General features: G+C 33.9%; 1 protein-coding gene and 2 pseudogenes across 3 annotated transcripts in view; all 3 read left to right on the top strand.

The window, feature by feature from the left end:
- The first annotated feature begins 375 nt into the window (after window positions 1-375).
- LOC143642489 (olfactory receptor 6C75) overlaps window positions 376-21,415 on the top strand; it is a 37,005-nt gene continuing 15,965 nt past the window's right edge. The window contains exons 1-3 of one of the 3 annotated variants that reach the window (XM_077110952.1): window positions 376-630; window positions 2,653-2,766; window positions 10,275-11,813. The gene's annotated coding sequence lies outside the window, so the exon portion shown is untranslated. Of the gene's footprint in view, window positions 631-746; window positions 829-1,448; window positions 1,558-2,652; window positions 2,767-10,274; window positions 11,814-21,415 lie in introns of those variants that run through there. The other 2 variants (XM_077110951.1, XM_077110950.1) reach the window with 2 other exon arrangements.
- LOC143690086 (olfactory receptor 6C3-like) lies at window positions 1,463-2,413 on the top strand (annotated as a pseudogene).
- On the top strand, window positions 13,047-15,262 carry LOC143690085 (olfactory receptor 6C3-like; annotated as a pseudogene).

Genomic DNA, 21,415 nt, shown 5'->3' with positions numbered 1-21,415 from the left:
GGAATTTGACTATCAAAAATCTATGGATATTTACCCAGACATCAGTAAACAGACTCTAGAGAACTATCTTAGTGTTTGTTTAGCTGGAAACTAATTGAGTAGGTTAGGAAGAATGAAAGTTATTTCTGGAATACCCTCCTGGATGTCACCTCATGTAAAATAGAAATGTTGGACAGAATTACAAGAGAATAATCATTTTTCTAAAAGTTTAATAACATTAGAAGGTGGATAGTCACATGGAAATTACACTGGGCTATGTTAAGTCAGGGGAACTGGAACGGCACTGCAACTAGAGCTGAGGAAGCTGTGTCGCCCCTCCCTAAATGCTTCTGGAACCGCCCTTTCCGGACACCTGACTTCCGGAACTGATGAACCGCCCCTTCTGACCACCGGACTTCCGGAGAACTGCCCCTTCAGACGTCACCCGACCCCCTTGCTTGAAAATCGCCCACCATCACCCAGGCGCTGACTTACCTCCCTCCATTTTGGGTTCGGTGAGCCCAGCCCAGGAGTGCAGAAATAAACCCGCCCGCTTTAAATTTCCCGGTATACCCTCCTACTTTCTCACCCTTTCGCCTCCTAAATCTTTCAGGCTACAAGCTGGGTGACAAAGAGATCTTAAGATCTCAGGTGAATAGTCAGTTTTCCAATTCGTACTTCACTGATAAATGAAAAGTAGGTAATACCTCATGTCTTTCATTTAAAAAAAAAAAATATATATATATACATATATATATATATATGCGCAAATAGAGAAATATGCATTTCTAGCAATCTGAACAAAATGTCAAACATCAAAGATTTTGATGGAATAACAAGATTAAGCAGGTAAATATGTCCTCATTTGTTAAATAATTAGTTTACCTAAGCTATCTTATAGTAATTATATTTTATGTTTAATGTTCTTATATTTCCTAGCGATTAAACTCATAAATGTTAATACTGAAAAAATGATTTATATTATTTACTAAGAAAATCATCCCTTGAATTCTTCTACCATAGAAATAATAGTGAGTTGTTATTTCAGTCTTCTAAGTTTCACTTTTGTCCTTTGATGGAATTAAATTAATCCATTTGTATTTTGAGAAAGGAGCATGACCTAATGTATAACTGAAAAGAAAGAAATATGCATTTCCTGTGACTTTTTTTAAGTAATGATATTTTGCATAAATTGGAAATAGAATATTTTTATTTTATTCAACATCACAAAATGATGTGGCTTTTTGAGTGAATATTTCAACATCTCCTGCTAGATTATATGAGAAGAACTAAAAAAGGATTATTTATTGAAATGTACTGAAATATAATGCCAGCAAGATAATCAAAGTAAAATAAAATTGACATTGATGGCATAATATTTTAGAAACGTTTTGATGATGATGTTGCTTATCTTGATTAATTATATATGCATCTTTTGCCTTTAATATTTTAGATAACTTTAAAGAAGACAAAAGAGAGAGAAATGAACAGCCACGTAGTGATCACACAGTTCATCCTTTATGGCCTTCCTGATGGTCCTGACCTTCAGATTGGGCTTTTCCTCTTTTTATTCATCACGTATGTATTAAGCATCACTGGGAACCTGACTATCACCATCCTAACCTTGGTGGACTCCCATCTCTAGACTGCATTGTATTTCTTCCTCTTAGAAAGGAAATCTCATTTACGACTGTATGTATTCCTAGGGTCCTAGGAGTAATTATCACCAGAGATAAGACCATTTCCTACAAAAATTGTGCAGCCCAACTCTTTTTCTTTATCTTCCCGGGGGTTACTGAATTCTACATTCTAACAGCCATGTCCTATGACCACTATCTGACCCTTTGCAAGCCTCTTCACTATACAACCATCATGAACAAGAAGGTCTGCATCCTGCTTGTGCTCTGTGCGTGGCTGAGAGGGCCTCTGACCATTTTCTGCCCTTTATGCTTCTCCTTCAGCTGGATCACTGTAATTCCAACATTATCGATCACTTTGCATGTGACTGTTTTCCCCTTTTACAGCTCTTTTGCTCTGAAATCTGGTTCTTAGAAGTACTTAGTTTTTATTTTGCTTCAGTTGCTTTGTTACTCACTTTGGCCTTAGTGATACTGCCCTATATGTACATTATATTTCAGATGATTTTCTTAGTAAATAATATAAATTTGAGATTCCCATCTGCCAGTCAGAGAAAGAATACTTTCTCCACATGCTCTTCTGACAGGATTGTCATTTTCATCTCTGATGGAAGCTGTATATGCATGTATGCTAATCCCTCTGCAAGAGAAATGCATCATTGACCAAAGGAATAGCTATTCTCAATACCTCTGTTGCCCCTATGTTGAATCCCTTCATTTACATCCTTAGGAACCAGCAAATAAAACAAGTGTTCAAGGACATGATCCATAAAGTGGTATTTCCTTCAAGTAAGTGAAATAGTTTGAAGGAAAAATAAAGGACGTTGTAAAGAACAATTAACTAAAACTTGAAATTCCTAAATATATGTATTTGTGGGTTTGTTCTTATTTATTTTCTTTCTTTGCCACCCTATAATCAATTTGATCTTTTCCTAATCATTTTCTTCCACTTCCACCATGTATTACTTTGTTAAGCTGTCAGAATGCAATATACAAGAAACAGAACAGTTTTTAAAAAGTGAATTTAATGTTACAGGTTTACATTTCTTGAGCCAAAAAATGTCCAAACTAAGGTATCCAGGAATTGATACCTTAAATCAAGAAAGAATGACGCCATCTGGAACACCATTGTCAGCTGGGAAGGCACATGGTAAGCATCTGCTGGTCCCTTGCTCCTGGGACACATTGCTTTCAGTCTCTGTTCCTATGGGGGGTCCTCACTTTGCTCCTCTGATGATGCTGTTATCTCTTGGCTTCCCTTGACTCAGTCCCATTTCTGGCTTGCTTAGTATCTCATGGGAAGGCCCAGGGCGATGTCTGCTGGGTTCCAAATATCTGTGTCTCTGTACAAAATGTATCCTCTTTAAGAGGCCTCCAATAAGTTAATCAAAGCCCATCCAGAATGGGTAGAGTCACATTTTCATCTAGGCAGAAGGTCACACTCACAATTGGCACACCACATACCTGTGGAGATAATCTAAAAAAAATTTGGCACTACAAATATTGAATCAGGATTAAAAGAATCAGCTTCTCCACAAGATTGAATCAGGATTAAAACATGGCTTTTTTGGAGTACATAATACTTTCAAACCAGTGCGCACACACACATTACTAATATTATGCTTATTGACTTACTTAAAAGTTTAGTAAAGTTTATTTTTCCTAAAAAATTTTATGAAAATTATATTTATTTTTTCAAGACATTCGCAATGTTAAAATGAAACAAAATGATTGTCATTCTGTTTATTTAGACCAAAAAGAGATATATTTTATTGCTTGGTACTTCAGGTTTTAAGCTTTGTGTAATTTCTCATGTATTTTCAAAATGAATATTGAAAATGTTTTAAACAACACTATAGAATTTCTGTCATTTGTACCATACTCATTAAAATCAATTCCAAGTAGTAATAGGTATAGCCAAATTGCACTTTAAATGTGGATCTTTTTAGTGTGTGTAACTTAGCATCTACTACATTCAAGATAAATATTGGTCTTGATTTTAAGTAGCTTGCAGAGCTTTCCATATTCTCTATCACTGTTTTGTTTTGTTTTGCATGGGCAGACACTGGGAAATGAACCCAGGCCTCTGGCATGGCAGGCAGAAACTCTGCCACTGAGCCAACTTTGCACTGCCCATATTCTGTATCACTTTTTAGAAAATGCTTATATATTTCCTATGACATTCAAAATAAATATACTCAAACCAAAACTCATGCCACTTTTATTTTTCTATATAAATTAAGGAAGTTCCTAGTTACAAAATAAAAAACATAAATTTAGAATATGCTATATTATTTTAATGAAAAGTACTGAAATGTGATAATGAATTCTATGGTTTGTGATATAAGATTGATTAACAGCTAAAAGAAGATAAATTTGAACTTCAGATTCTTATTTTTAACTTGGACTCCCAAATTATGTTGATTTTAAAATTTTAACATCATTGTTAAATTTGCAGATTACTTCATTAGCTTTAAAAATGAAATGTTAAAAAGATTCAAAAACAAGTAAAATAATGAAAATCCTGTAATATACATTTTTAGCATATTTCAAAGGCTGTTTAGTCTTTACATCTTGATTTCTGGAAAATACATTCCAGTGTAGGAAATTAACATGACAATTTAGCTCTGTGGAACTTAAAGTCTACAGGGATCTTTCATATCTTATACCTAGTGTGTGTGATTTAAATACTTGCAAGGTATTACACATATGCTTTCCAATTATTTATTCATAAATTTCAGAGTGTAGTAAGGAGATGATTCAAAAATGCTCAAGAATGTTTAATGCCCTCATGCATATCTAGTAAGAGAGACAAATATAACAGGACAACTACAATGCAGTTTTAGTATAGTATAGTTCTTTCCTATATTAATGCAGAATACATTGTACAGACAGGTGAATATATTCAGACTCTAAGCAATAATAGACTTGTCAAATAATTCATAGTTAGCAAATGATAATATCAATAAGGAGGATAGAGTATTTTCTATTCCTTGTATCAGTATTAAAGGCACAATAGAGGTAACAGATTAAAAAAAAGCAACAATGTGAACCTTCACATAAGTAGACATCATTAACAACAAACATTTAGTTATTGCATAAAAATGTCAGGCACAGTACTAAATATATAAACTTAATAATTTCCTTCAAAATTCCTATGACATATAGCATGATAATTTTGCCATTTGCTAAATGACTTGATCAATGCCTTCACACAGATAATATGACCTGATTACATGCTTATAAATGGTGCTGGCATGCCAGACCTTTTCCAAAGGTCTACACAGAGGTCTGGCTCTCTCCAAATACATGGTTGAGAATTGCAACCATGAAGGACAATTGAGAAACCACCCTTTGCTTGTCTCCACCCTCCCCAAGCATCAAGGCAACACCCAGGCTCTCTGCCATCTTCTGGGCACACAGTCAACTCCCTCAGAATAATGTGGTGACAGCAAGGCTCTCCCCAGTCCCCAAGGAGTGTACTCCACCACCTCTGATGCCTAGGGTACTGAAACTCCTGCCCTCTGCCTTGGGGAAACTTACCCTCTCCAAGTGCACGGATGGGTCTGCTCTCCTCGCTTGAGGTTTCTTGGCTTCAGATCTTTGCTTCTATGGTTCTGCCTCTGAAGTCACTTTTCCTACAATCTGAACATTTTCTGTCACTTTTAGTCTGGCAGTTGTTCTGATCCCACAGCACTCTTGGTTTTCTGTGTAGTTTGCAGAGATCATAACCATCAGATATAGGATTTTCCACAAATCTTTCCTGGATAATTCCATCTCCAATCTTGGCTTTTTCTGAAATAGCTGACTGGTTCCATGTTTAATCCTCATGTGGGGCACTATTCTCTGGGATCTTCCTTCTTGGAAGCTCAAAATTTTCCAGACCATCAATTTCTGGTTCCTTTGTACCTAAGAGATCAGTTCTCAATCTGTGTCTTTCTTATCACATTCCACTATAAGCTGCAAGGAGACACCATGGTGCACTTTCCACTTTTTATTTATAAATCTCTTCATTTAAGTGTCCCAGCTTGTGGCTTACAAATTTTGCCTTTCTTCCAAAATGAATGATCAATTTTGCCAAATTCTTTGCCACTTTAAAATAAGGATTGCCTTTCTTCCAGTTTGCGATAACATGTGCATCAATTCTGTCTAAGGCCTTATGAGAAGTATCCTTAGAGTCCACATTTCTATCAATAGTCTGTTCAAAGCATTGTATGTCTTCTCTATCAAGCTCCTCATAACTCTTCCAGAATCTTCCCCTTATGCGTATTAAAAACAAGTCCAACATGTTTGATATTTGCAAACCACAGCAGCACCCGTCTTCTCTGGAACCAAAATCTGTATTAGTTTGTTAAATCTATCAGAATATAATATTCTAGAAATGGAATGGCTTTTAAAAAGGGAATTTAACAAGTTACAAGTTTACAGTTCTAAGGCCATAAATATGTTCAAACTAAGTCACCCAGAGAGAGATACTGTGGCTCAAAAAATGGTGCTTTGCTAAGACACATGGCTGTTGACTGTTGGTCCTTGATCCTGGTTCCCTTGCTTCCAGCTTCTGATACCAGCGGTTTCCTCTGTAAGCATCTGTGAGCATTCATTTAGCTGTTTCAGGACAAACTCTGGGTTTCATCTCTTAGCTTAGCATCTGTCTGTCCAGACAGTTCTTCTCTTCAGTTTCTGGTTATTTATGTGAGTCCTTATAAGTACCTAGGCTACCTGTCTCGATCTACAATCATCTACATTGGCTTTGCAATTAGAGCTCATCAAATGTTACCTCTTTTAAAGGACTCAATTAACTAATCAAGATCAACCTGGAATGAGAGGTCTCGTATCTCCAACTAATCAAAATGCCAAACACACAATTGGACATGCCACATCTCTATGGAAATAATCTAATCAAAAGTTTCTGTCCTACAGTATGCAATCAGGTTTAAAAGAAATGGCTGCTTCCACAAGATTAGATCCGGATTAAAACATATCTTTTCTGGGCTACATAATGGCTCCAAACCAGCACAAATGGTCTCTGTAATCTTTTATTTTCTTTCACTTAATCTAATTTAGGATGTATTTGGACTTTGTCAATCATTTTGCAGTACATTAACTAATAGAGTTCTTTGATTTTTTATGTCCTTTTCCTAATACTTCTTAATTTGGGTTTATGAAGTATTTAATTAATTTTATTTTTCTCTGCTAAATTATGAATTATACATTCTATCAATAACTTCTTATTGTTTATCCAATGATTAAATCTTTTTTTTTTTTACTTTTTACACTTGGATACAAATGTTTTGCCACATCCATGATTATAGTAAGAAGTAGATCACTTCAAATCCATTTACACCTCCTGCTTTAAAAAAAATTGCTTTCGTTGCTTTATCTATTAAACTCCACAATATATCAGTATCATTGGTGAAAGAGAAAATATATATATTTGCCATTATTTAGCTTTCAATACTCTTTCATTAATTACTGAATTTCTGTTTCCTTCATTTAAATATTTATTCTGTATGAAAAAATCCCATTAGTATTTCTTTAAGTGTAGATTCTGGGACAAAATCTCATATATATATATATATATATATATATATATATATGAGAAGCAGTCTGACACTATCTTAGTTTTGACTGCACATTTGAATATTTTCTCTGGGTATGAAGTTATTATTTCGAATTGATATTTTAAAGCTTTAAAGATTGTGTTCCCAGAGAACTGTGAGAAGATAGCCAAATAAGAAGCTTGAGGCATCAGTTGTAATGCAACAACTATTAAAGAGACAAGATTTGTGTGAATAAATTATTTCAAAACCTCAGATTCAGTAGATCACTATACAGCATCTCAGGAAGAAGAGACTAGTAAATTATGGTAAATGCCATTAAGTTGTTCTCTTCATGTGGGGGCTACAGGCACCCAATCCCAAATTTCATGGCTGGAAGCAGTGGGGTCCACCTGCGGTGTAGGTTGCTGGTGTCAAATGGGACCTGTAAGTCCAGTTTGGGATGGGGACTGGCTTTTGATTAGCAACTTTACATTCCTGGGAGCCCAGCGGTGAGAGTGACCATATCCCATCCCCAAGGGAAAAAAAAAAAAATATATATATATATATATACCAGAAGAGAATGAAAGATAGTACACTTCCTCAGAGCTGTGGAAGAAAGTTGAAGTGTTGTATTTGTTATTGCAGGGAAAGTAAGTGCAGATTTGGGGAACCATGGGAAAAACTCCTGTCTCCCTTCCTGGCCCACTTCCTGGCCTATTTCCTGGCCCCTTCCACAGCCCTCTCCAGGGAAGACAGGATCTTCTACTAGGGATCCCAGGCTTTGTTCTGACTGGTAAAGATTGACTCTGCAATAACCTTTACAGCCCGCATCCTCTCCCAGTATTTGCAATAGCAGCCTGAGTCAACAAAACCACTGTACGAAAATTAAGGTGGAAGATTTGGGACAGGGCTTATATATTTTTTTCTGGCAATGGAACATCCTGGAAAGGGAGAAGTTATGCCCTTTGGGAAATTTACATCTGTAAATGGGGGACTTCCTAAGCCACTAGTAAGTACGAGCCTGTGATAAGATACAGGACCAGAAAGACAGAGAAGACCCTGAACTTTGCAATCACATTGGGTAGACATTTCTTATAGGAGGGTGGACACCAAGAAAATCTCTATCATATCATGAGCTGATTACAAACTCAAGAAACAGATCTCTCAGGGACTAAACCATAGGGTTGGCATTTAAAATATTAAAATGTACAGTGTGCAACAAAACATTATAAGACAAATAAACAAACAACCAAAAAAAAAAAAAAAACACACCCAAAAACCAGGAATAATGCTGCATCCAAAGTAAGAAGATAAAAATCCAGAAACTAACAAGAAGAACAGAGTGTAGATTGCTAGAAAAATATTTTGAAACAAAAGTCTTCTGCATATTGAAGGAGATGAAGGAAAATGCAGAGAAAGAACTATAGGATGTCAAGAAAACAATGAATGAGTATGAGAATATCAATAGATAAATTTTAAAAGGAACCAAATGGAACTACTGGATTGAAGACCACAACTGAAATGAAAAATTCCTGGCAGGGGTTCCACAGCAGGTTGGAGCTGAAAGAAGAAAGAATCAGCAAACTTGTAGACAGACATTGAAATGAGTCAGGATTAGAATCAGAAAGATAAAAGAACTATAAAAAGTGAAGATAGCTTAAGAAACGTCTGAGACCCCATCAAGCATGGTAAGTCAGTATCATGGGAGTCCCAGCAAGAGAAAACAGGAGAAAAGGTGCAGAAAAAATATTCAAAGAATAACGACAGAAAACTTAGCAGAAGACATTACTATGCATATCCTGAGACCAGCAAAAGAAAAAAGTTGAAGAAAAATAAGATCTGTCACATATTGATTAAACTGTCAATTACAAAGAACAAGAAGAGTTCAGAAAGCTACAAGTGAAAAGCTGTACTATTAAAATGTATTGAATAACTATTTTTACTGCCCATTTTAAGGTTATGCCAATTACAAATTCATTACATTCCAATGTCTCCTTATACTATTTATTACAGGTAAACTCAGGGGTTTGCTCATTCTGCCTATTTTCTTTCTTTAGCCTCAATTTCAAAAGCTCTCATCATTAATCCTATCAGTAATCCACACACATGGCATCAAATGTGTAAATGCTATAGTTCTGTATTTATAACTATAAAGAAAATCAGGAAAATTATTAATGTAAAATTTATACAACTATAAAATATTACATATTTCAGTTGCAAAATGTACATCTCTAGTAAAAAATGAATATTAAGAAGTTAAAAAAATAACCACATGCCAGATTTTCAAATGTTTACTTTCTTGGTTCATATATTTTGTCACAGTGTGAGTATATCATATGTACTTTAAATTGAGGGATTCAACTAATGTAAATCATACAGTGAAGGAAACGAGTCAAAGGATAATACATGCAACATGTAGCAAATATTGCTTTGATATGAATCTTGGACCCAGTGATTATAAAGCGTAAAATTTTCCCTATATATATAAAAGGGCTAATAAAGGAAAATAACATGGGATTGAATTCCAGGAAATGCAACCACTCAGGAAATCTAAAATCATCTATCAACATCTTAGTTATATTTTTCTTTCTATGGCTGTTTTATTATATTTATTTCTGGAGATGGTTTTCTTTTCAGAATTCTAGGTTTATTTGCCACCCAAATGTTCCTCATATTTTTACAGCTCCAGTATCCATAAGGCTTCTTGTCTTTGAATTTCTTATTTGAAATGTAAAGCTCATTATTCAAATGAAAGTTTGAAAGCAATGTCCAATTACCACTCAACTAACCATGGCCATGGGGCCTCATGGGTGGGAGTATTAAGGAAAAGGTCTTAGAAATATATGGAAAAAATATGTTGGAGAAGGGGATGGTCTTAATTTTTGCAATTGTATGATAAAAGTTGTAAAATAATTTTCTAAAAGCGTAAAAATATTTTTATTTGAATGAAATTCAGTTTTAAACAATTTCTTATCATATCCCATAACTTTATTGTTTATCAGAATGATAGGCATTATAAACATAAATGATTTGAGCAGGAAGAATTTGTGTAAAACAAAATATTCACTCATGTGTCAAATATTTATCGGATGCCCCCTGTGTTTCCTCTTTCTCATAGGTGCCTGGGATAAATCAAGGAAATATAGAAAAAAGTTCTAATCTATATAGTGGAGGAAGAGATGATACACAAAAGATAAGTGAAATTTGGTGGGAAAAAAGGAGGATAATGGGAAAAGAGGAAGTGATGCATTCAGGTATTTGAGGAAGAGTATTTCATATAAAACTAAAATCAGGTAGTCAGGAATGTACTTAGTGTGTTCCATGAAAAGTAAGAAGGCCAGTGTGGTTGGAGACAAGTGAATAAGGAAAGGGTGAGGGTCAAAAATGAGAGATAATGTGGACTATAGAGCACCTACTCATGAATTTTTATAATAATTTTGTATTTTAGTCAGCAGGAGATGGGAAGTCATGGAAGGATTTGAAACACAGGCGTTTTATTTTCTGATTTACATTTTGAAAAGATTACTCTAGCTGGTGTATGTGTGTGTATGTGTATAATCTAAAATATTTATCCATGACAATAAAAAGTAAAGAAAACTGTGTTATGAGGTACACACGCAAATAATTCCTACATAGAAAGTACCTATTATAGGTTCTGTGTAGCATACAAAAATGATTAAAACCAAATGTATGCCCTTAATAAGTTATACATTCTAAAAGTTAATTAATTCACACTAAATACCAAAATATTTTGTACCAGATCGCCGTGATACAGTAGGGAAAATATCAACTCTATAGTTGCAAAACGTAAAGAGATATAAGTAAAACAACTCCCTGAAGGATAGGTGTGAAATTTCTAAAAAATAAAAGTGGACTCCTTATACAGTCATTGAAAAATCATGTTGTACATCATACTATCCTACTCCATGATTTATACATTGGATCATTTTCCTCAATAATCATGCTTTCTCATACTTACTAAAAAATACCTACAGAAAGATCAATGCCAGTGATTCATCTCTATCTTTTAATGATATCTCTCCTCGGCAGTCTTTGTTTTCTTAATGAACTCCCCTGAGCCAAAAAGAGAAATTTACAATAAAATCAGCCCAGTTTCATTTGTATGAGAACATAGAGAGGAACAGTACTTATTTTATATTTTACAAAGCAACATTTGCAGGCTCCTTCTGAAGCTAAGGATTATATTACTTTTTAATAGCAGTAACGTATAATCAGAGAATTACAATATTTATTTTAAGTTACTGAATGAATGCAAAGAAAATGTTTAAATTAATTTTTGTGTATTATATGAAAAAGGGCAAAAGGAAGAATGCCTTACTAGACGACCCAGGTACAGTCTTAGTACATGGAGCTTAGGTGAGAGAGGAAAAGCAGTAATGAGCTGTGCATATTAAGATATTCCAATAATTTTATAATATCAGGAATGCAGAATATTGTGAGTCAAATATAGCTACTCTAGAAGCAAGGCAAACTATGAACTCTGAGAACTAATACAAAGTAAAGTCAACATATTTGTTTTGAAAATACAATGGGAAATAAGCAAATTATTAACTTTATTACCAGCTCTGGAGTGATAAGAATATTTAGGCAGACAGACAGTAGAAATTCAGCCTAAATCATCAAGAAGAACCAGGAAGTAAGTAAATGTGTTATTCTCCAACATGCTTACGTTATTTCATTTTTATTCAAACATGATAAAACATGATCACCATTAAGGAGTCCCGAAGCAGAAGCATAGCAAGTACTGCACTGTTCATTTATATTTTCCAAATTTAAATGTTATACTGTGATGGAAATAAGATTACAAAAATGACAAACCGTATATGAAAGATTAGTTTTTAACAGTAAATGTTATTTTCTTTTATTAGAGAAATTGTAGATTTACAGAAAAATCATGTATAAAATGCAAAACTACCATATACAACCATATTATGAAAACCTTATATTAGTGTAGTATTTGTAACAGTTCATGAAAGGATTGGTGTGAAATTGTACTATTAATTGCAGTCTACCATTTAAGGTTCACTGGGAACTTAAAAAACAATTGTTCTGGTAAAATACATACAAACTAAAATTCCCCTTAAAATCACATTACATATCTAATTCAGTGCTCTAATTACATCCACAGTGTTTTGCTGCCATCGTCACCATTGATTATCAAAACTCTATGATCAACCCAAATAGAAACTCTGTAGAAGTAAAGCATTGACTCCTCATTCCCTACCCCTACCGCATCTCCTGGTAACTTAGATTCTAGATGCTGACTCCATGAGTTTGCTTATTCTAAATTATTTCATATCAGTGAAGCCACAGAAATGTTATTTTGACCATGTGCTTGCTCATTTATTATAATAGTATTTTTTAAAACTACTGGTTCATTGTGTGAATAAACTTTTTCTATAAAATGATTTGCTTTACTATAGGAAATTTCCCCTTCTTCTTGTCCTTTTGGTCTTTTGTGGGAAAAAGAGAAAACTATACTCTCTTTATATATGTGTGCCCGTGTGCATGTTGTGTGTGTGTGTGTGTGTAAGAGTAATGCAAGAGAATGCCAAACCAACATTCTCAAAGATAAACATGTGTGTTCTAAAGTGATAGGATTACAAGGTGCTAAATTTTTAACTTTATCAAGTTTCCTAAATTACCTGGTCTGAGTTTCCCCAATATAGAATGTGGAATTAAGACTAAATGATATCTGTAGGCCTTTCAAATACTATTTTTACATTTTGCCGGCATTCAGGCCCTCATATAATATTGAGGAAAGTAAAAAAATCTTAATTGGTACATTTTCATATGTTTTATAAAAAGAATCCTATATTTTAACAAAAGTTAGATGCTTAATTTTAAATCAGTATTAGAAGAAATAGCTTTGGTTGAAATGTTACTAACAAAATATTTTATCCATGCCTCTGATAGGATATTTTCAAAGATGAGACATCAAAATTCATCTTCTACTTTTTTTGTTTTTTTGGCTTTAATGACAGGTAAAGGGGAAATTAGAGTGGATTGCTGAAAAAGAACATGCTTTTTTTATTTCATTGATTAATCATCATGGATATTTAAACAATTTCATAGTTTTGTTTTCTAAAGGAGATATATATATATATATATATGTTTATATATATATGTTTATATATCAGCAATGAGAAACCACACAGCACCCAAGGAATTCATTCTTCTAGGGCTATCAGATGACCCTGAGCTTCAAGTTGTGATTTTCCTCTTTTTAATGATCGTGTATATATTAAGCATCATTGGAAATTTAACCATCATCACGCTCACCTTGGTGGATCCCCATCTGCAGGTCCCTATGTATTTCTTCCTCAGGAACTTCTCTGTATTAGAAATATCATTACAACTGTCTGTATCCCTAAATTCCTCAGCACAATTGTAACCAGAGACAAAACTATTTCATACAATAATTGCACAGCTCAATTGTTTTTCTTCATCTTCATGGGTATGATTGAATTCTGCCTTCTAACTGCCATGTCCTATGACCGCTATGTGGCCATCTGCAAACCCCTGCATTAAACAACCATCATGAGCAAAAGAGTCTGCATGCTGCTTATATTTTGTGCTTGGCTAGCAGGATTTCTAAATATTTTCCCACCAGTTTTTCTTTTCCTCCAGTTAGACTACTGTGGCTCCAATGTCATTGATCACTTTGCTTGTGACTATTTCCCTCTCTTGCAATTATCCTGTTCAGAATTGTGGCTCCTGGAAGTGATTTGTTTTTACTCTGCAATAGAGATTCTACTTTTCACTTTAGCATTAATAATTCTCTCCTACATGCTCATCATTAGAACAATCTTGAAACTCCCTTCTGCCAGTCAGAGGAAAAAGGCATTTTCCACGTGTTCCTCTCACATGATTGTCATTTTAATCTCTTAAGGAAGCTGCATATTCATGTATGCCAACCTTTCAGTCACAGAAAGGGCATCCTTGATCAAAGGAGTAGCCATTCTCAATACTTCTGTGGCTCCAATGAGGAACCCATTCATATATACTCTGAGGAACCAGCAAGTGAAGCAAGCCTTTAAGGACACTTTTCAAAAGGTTATGTATTCCTCTGCTAAATGAAATATTAGTAGTATCAAATGAATAAAGCTTTTCTAAATGGTATATCTTCCTACCTCTATTAGCTTCACTTCATTTTGTTTTACTTCTTTTCCATTTCCATATTAAAATTTCTCCCATATCACACTCAATAAATTTGATTATGCTGCATATTGTTTCTGAATTTTATGCAAATTCAAATATTTTATTCAATTCAATTTGAATGAAGTAGACAGATCAGGGTTAATGATTATGGGCTTGAATAGAGTGTTTTGCTGTGTAAGAGATATGGGGCATTTAGCTTGATAAAAAAGTGTCAAGATATATATGGACTTTTGAACATTTTGTCCTTAGGAAGGTAATAAAAACAAATGCTATTAGGAAATGTTGCTTCCACTTAACATTTTTGTGAAATCAAATAATCATAATGACAAGGCATGTAATAAAATGTAAATATCTACATAAATGTTCTGAAAGAGTTAGAAAAAGTGTATGCATTCAGATTCTTAAAATATTAATAATAATGATAATTATGAGAAGGAGGAAAAGGAAGAAGAGGAGAAAATGAGGTGATCCTTTTTTCTTCAAATGTATTCCAAACCTGTAGTTATTTTCTATGCATTGGATATTTAACCCTCTCTACAACTCTCTGAGGTATTGGACATTTTTAACATTTAGGTTGAAAAATTAAAGATAAATTAAGAATAGACCATGCAAAATAAATGAAATAAAATGCATGAAGCTTCCTTGACCTGGTGAAAGTTCAATTATTTGGAGAACTGAGTTTTAATCTGGGGGCCTAGAAATGACTTGGGGCTTAGGAAGTTCAGGAAGCAAAAGAATATTTGATTTCATTTCTTGGTTCCTGCCCATGCATAAAAAGAATATCTGCTAATGATATGATATTCTACATGATCCATCTTGAATCAGGCAACTCACATGCAATATGCTTACAATATTCCCTTGAAAGTAAATATTACTGTTCCTAATTTGTAGGTGAAGAAACAGGGAAATAAAACTTGAGAGTTTTTGAAAGTCATAGGTAATTTTCAGAAAAGGGTTTTAAATTTCTTTCTGACCTAAAAATTCAGACTCATAGAATTGTAATACTATGACTTTTATTTGTAATAATTAGATATTAGATGTTCAAGCTTATAATGGAATTTTAAAGGGCCTTTAAATAGGTGTTTAATTCATTTAGTCAAAATTAATTATTTTATGATTTGTGTGGGTGATACTGTGATGAAAAAGGAAGATTTTTTCCCCAAATTGCCTTAAATTATAGTGGAAAGAGGAAAAACATGTAATCAAAATTTAATTTTATAAATGCACCAATTTGAATTAAAAAAAAAACTTATAGGACAGATAATGGCATTATTGACATAAATAGAATGTCAGGTCCCTGCCTTTTCTTTTAGCAGGATTATGGTCAAGATTACAATAATTTCTAAATGTGCATCCATTTTAATTCTAAATTCACAAACATATGATAAACTTTGCTTGATTGTCTTGGAGTTTTCCCTTTGATTAACCTTTCCTTGTTATTGTCTTGGATGTTACTGAGAACTACATTATTACTTGAATAGAAAATGGAAACTAGCAGCAAGGTGATGGTGGTCTCCAAGCAGACAGCACCTTCTACAGTAGGGCTCTCTCTTGTTCCCACCCTATATTGTGGACCATGAATTTATCTTTCCTCTGTTCAGCGTTTGTACTAATCCACAGCTATTATTCTCCCAGTTCTAGTTGAAATAAGTTACATCAAAGGCAACACACTAGATTTTCTAGGATATGCCTGACTAAAGTGCTTCACTGAGGTATATTTCACAGAATAATTCCACACATAAAACAAACAGAAGAAAACAGTAACAATTAGTTAATGTTGAATAGTGTAGTCATTTTCTTGAAATAATAAAATAAGTGATTTTATGTACAATGGTTTTCTTAACTCAATATCCCTATATGGGTAGCAATAGCTTCCTATAAGCAGAATAAGAATCTTCTAGATATAAATTCTTAATTTTTTCATGTTCATGAAAAATTATTTACTTATTTCTAAAAATGTTTTAAAAATGTCAGCAAGAAAGCAGGTATGTGCTAGTCATTTGGGATAATAGGATATAATACCTCCATTCTATGGGTTTTCAGGAAACAGATAAAAAGGTGGACAATTATATATAGAATTATTTTTATGTAAACTATATTCCAAGTATTAGAATAAACTATGGGGTTGTGGACAGCATTTTAGGTAATTTAAGGAGGATTACTGATGCAAGTAATAAATATAATTAAATGGGTTTTCTGGAAAAAGAGAATCAAGATTGCAAAGAGTTGTAAAAACAAGGAATCAAGGGCATGGTAAAACATGAGTAAAAACACAGAAAGCATCAAATAACTATTACTTCCTTTTTGTGGTTTTGTGGAAGAGCTGCTTTTATTATTCAAATTATTACACAAAGCAAAATAACACTAGAAAGACACAGTTCTTACTTTCTATGTGTTATAAAATATTTTAAATGTTTAACCTATACCTATGAGGTTTGAAGATAATTTAAAGGTGATTTTTTTCTCCTCTTTTCAATAATGTGGCATAGCGATACACACAAAACAAATAACTTATATACCGCCAATAAAATCACAATGGTGATTCAAATCTGAGTTATGTCCCAGAAAATAAGCTATTGTAGCACCTCCCAGGGTAAGACCTTGCAAAATAAAAAAATACAAAGAAATATGGCAATTTCAGAATTAAGTACTATTGAGACAATTTATTCTTTCACAAGAGTACTGAATGAGCATATCCAAAATGCTTGGCTTGTAGGAATTTCACTCTGTAATAGTAAAAAATCAAGAAAAATTCAGCAGGCATGTACTCATTGCAATTAACTTTAAATCTCTTGGACAAAAAAGAAAATCACCTCAGCCAAAGAAACTCAAAATCTCTTTACTCCTCTGTTTCCAAACTCAGATGTATATATACTTGCATGATAACTGTGTTACACCTTCTGTGTTTTTATTTTTCTTAGTCTCTTATAATCAAGATTATGAACTTTGGATTGAGTTCTGCATTACCCACAACATGGAACTCATCCATATTTATATCCATAGAATATTTGGTCAGTAATTTGTTACCTCATCACATATATTACTTATTCATTCTTCATTAGTCTGATTATTGTCACCACTAACTTTAGTATTCTGAAATAATCAATCTATTGTGTTTTCATCATGCCCTACATCTCTTTCTGATGTTAGGTCTCTGGTGCATAGTCATTCTATAAAATATTTGTTAAATTAATCTTCAAATTTATGGAAGTCTCAAAACACCTATTTCCTGTCAATTTTATTAATATTCCTTGCCTTGAAATAGTTGTGTCTCTGCTGTGACACCTTGTTTGAAAATGTTTCTATATCTGGGTTTCCCAGAGGCTTCTTGTTTTTAGAAAACATGTTGGATGTCCTTTAACCTTCAAAAAATACTAAAGAGACAAACCTCTTTTATCTTTTCAGGTCCACATCCAAGGATTTCCACTGTGGACATATGTAGTACAAAATCCTAACCTTTCCTTATTCAGAAGCCAGATGGTCCCCAGTGATCAGACTCCCATGTTATAACACTTTCAATGTTTTCTTAGCATGAGGTTATTTTCTTTTAAAAATCTAGACAACAATGAAATATCTTAATGATTATCAACTGTTAATATTAACTAGAGAAGTTCTGCTGGCCTCACTCCCCGGATGCCAGTGGCTTGCAAGAGGTGGGCTTCATCAATTCTGAGAGCATCTCTTCCACTCTTTCAGTCATTGTGTATCATCTTGGGAAGTACAGCCCTTCCAAGTGGCCTTGAACCAATTACCTAAACTATCAAGGGGTCAATTTCTCATTTGAAAATTAAGAACATTAATTGTAATTTCTTTACCAGGTAGCTGTGAACACTTATGATGACAAGACTTTAAAAGATGGTTACAATCATGTTTAACTTCTTTCAAGTGCTTAATAAATTATAAATATTTATATTATTTTAAGCAACGCCAATTGTAATTCAATAATTTACAATCATCCATATATTAAATTTACTCAAGTAAAAATAATTTCAGTTTACTCAGCACATTAGTGTCAATAGGACAACAGACTTGTATGTTTCCTTATCTAGTATCCTTTTATTCTCAATTAAAACCTCCCAACTTCCATATCCAAAAGGGCAGATTAATTTTGACTTGATTTATTAACATAACATAGATTGCTCTTTTGGATATCAGTACTATGAAGACCTTTTAAGATATTTATTGTATATTTACACATTTATCATCTTCCAAATTTTTTCATGTGTTTGTTTATATTCTGAGAATTGAAGACTACATTTTCACTTACCCTGAAGCTAAGATTTCAAATGGAATTTTGATTCTTTCAGATATATTCATAAAAGATGTGAACTTTAAACTTAGTTGATTTAAGAGAGAATAAGGTCTTAAGCATTTGTTTTGATGGTAAAGGTCACAGTAGATACATATGACCATAAAATATTAAGCTTCTCTCATAGATGCTCATTTATGTGGCATAATTTTGAGAATAATTCCAGAAAACTCTTGCTAAAATCTGCCCTGAATTTTCTTGATAATCCTTTAAGTCATTCACTGTTTTACATTAGCTAACTTTCTGTTAACTTGCTAGAGTGGATTCTGTTCTTTACAACCGTACTTAATTTGAAAAGTATCTGAGTTACAGCTTTCTGAAGTACTAAGAATCAGGAAACAAATAATTAACCTGGTTTGGACCAAACTGAGCATGTTTTCCATAAGACAATGATGCACTGGCAGCCCATATTACACATTAGCAAGGTAGAGCTCACCTAGAATCAAATGACTAATGCAAACAAGTTGAGTAAACTTGAGTAGTGAGTGGCTCATAGATTCCTAATATGTCAGAGTGTTTGAATAACAAATTAAAATACTCTCACCACAGTGGTTACTGGTGCCCATACCCCACTCTCCTGGAGGATGCTGTTAAGTCCAATCATTGGCCAGCTGCTTGTGACAAAAAGGGTCATACAATTTCTCTTCTTTAAGAACAAGGGTGGGCATGGCTGATCATTGATCATGGCTTTTAATTAGCAAATTTGGATTGCTGGGTCCCAGCTCTAATGACATTTGTTGTTTCAATCCAATCCAAACAGGGGCAGAGGAGTTGAAGATCTAAAGATGCAGTGCTTCCTTAGAGCTGCAGGGGATGGTTAGCTGAAAGGTTGCATTTGCTGGGCAGGCAAAGGAAAATCTGACCCCTCACCTGGGTCTTTGGAACTGGTTTGCACTCCATTCAGTGGTCCTTGACTATGTTCTGGCTAAGAGAGAGGAACTAAGGAATGTCCTTCCCAGAGTAAACCTAGTCCAAGAATTTTACCTCCAGACACAAGCAGTGTGAGACAATGAAAGGAGTGTAAGAAAATTATAGGGTGGACACTCTGAAACAATAGTCTGCTGGCTTAAATGCCTGGTAGAGGTAGTTTGGTCCTCTTGGAAACAGAGGGGACAACCAAACTCTGGAAAGTAGGAGAACTCCAAAACCACTAACCATCAAACACTTAGGACAGAGCACAGAACCAGAAGGACAGGGAAAACCTTGCACACTGCAATCACTTTCAGTGATTGCACTGTCAACCTGACAGAAATGCTGAAGCTTAAGAGAAGCTCTGTCTTATCACCAGCTGATTACAAAATAAGAAAGAGGAAACCCAGTAAATAAATCCCAGAGCTAACATTTTAAAATATTAAAATGTACACTGTGCAACAAGAGTAAAAGAAAAGGAAAAGGAAATGATGTACCCATTTTAAGAAGAAGATAAAAATACAGAAAACACCAGCGAAGGAGATAGGGATATAGACAGTGAATAAAGCCTGATCATAAAAATGATCATAGAGATGAAAGAAAGTGCAGAGAAAGAACTAAAGGTATCAGGAAAACAATGAATGAACAATATAAGAATCTAAATAATGAGATAGAAAACTACAAAGGAACCAAGTAGAACTATTTAAGTAGGAAACCACAATAACTGAAATGGAAAAAATGCCCAGAAGGATTTCAAGAACACACTGGAATTTGTGGAAGAAAAAGTCAGAACTTGAAGACAACACAGTTTTAATGATTCAGGCTGAGGAGCAGAAAGAAGAAGAAATGCTAAAAGCAAAAATAGATTAAGACAGCTATGGGACACAATCAAGAGCCCATATATATGCATTACGGGGGCCCCAGAAGAAGAAAGAAATGAGCAGAAGGAATAGTCAAAGAAATAATGGCAGAGAATTTCCCCAGTTTAGCAAAAGACATGAATTTTCACATCCGAAAGGCCCAGAGGGCACCAAACAGTATAAACATGAAACAAAAACACACCCTGTCATATATTGATTATACCATCAAATGTAAAGGAAAGGGACAGAGTTTTTAAAGCTGCAAAAGAAAAGCAGTATGCTACATACCATTCTCCCACCTTGACTGAATGCCAATTGCTCATGTGAAACCATGGAGGAAAGAAGGCAAAGGGTTAAAATACTCACATTGCTGAAGAAAAACAACTTCCAGTCAATAATTTTCTATCTGGCAAGACTCTCTTCAAAATGAGGGAAGAATACGTGAACCATTGATTTTGTAGCTTGAATGGATTGTAAAGTGGTTGAATATAAACCAATAAAATTGCATTAAAGGTAGAAAGAAAAATGAGGGAAAGATTGAGACATTCTCAGATGAAGAAAAGCTATGGGAGTTCGTCACCCCTAGATTGGCCCTAGAAGCAATTCTTAAAGAAGTTTTTCAGAATGAAAGGAAAGGACAATAGACAGCTGTTCAAAGTAGGAGAAATAAATAAAGTCTGGTGGTAAAGGTACTAGTTGGATAATTATAAATGCAAGTATTATTGTATTATATTGTTCGGTATGCAAATCCACCTCTTACTTCCTACAGAAACTAAAACAAAAATGCATAAAAAGTCATGATAAATCTAGATTATTGAACATGCAAAGATGTAAGTGGTAACAAGCACAAAGAAATGGTCAGGTCACAGAAAGATGTAGGAAAATTGTATGGGCATGCTATTGAAGTTAAGTTAGCATCAAACCAAATATAGTTTATATGTATATATATATATATATATTAATTAATATATATATATATATGCTGCTTAATTTTAATCC

This window comes from Tamandua tetradactyla, chromosome 7, assembly GCF_023851605.1.
Source record: "Tamandua tetradactyla isolate mTamTet1 chromosome 7, mTamTet1.pri, whole genome shotgun sequence".
Classification (NCBI taxonomy): Eukaryota; Metazoa; Chordata; class Mammalia; order Pilosa; family Myrmecophagidae; genus Tamandua; species Tamandua tetradactyla.
This window is presented reverse-complemented; position numbering and strand designations above follow the sequence as displayed.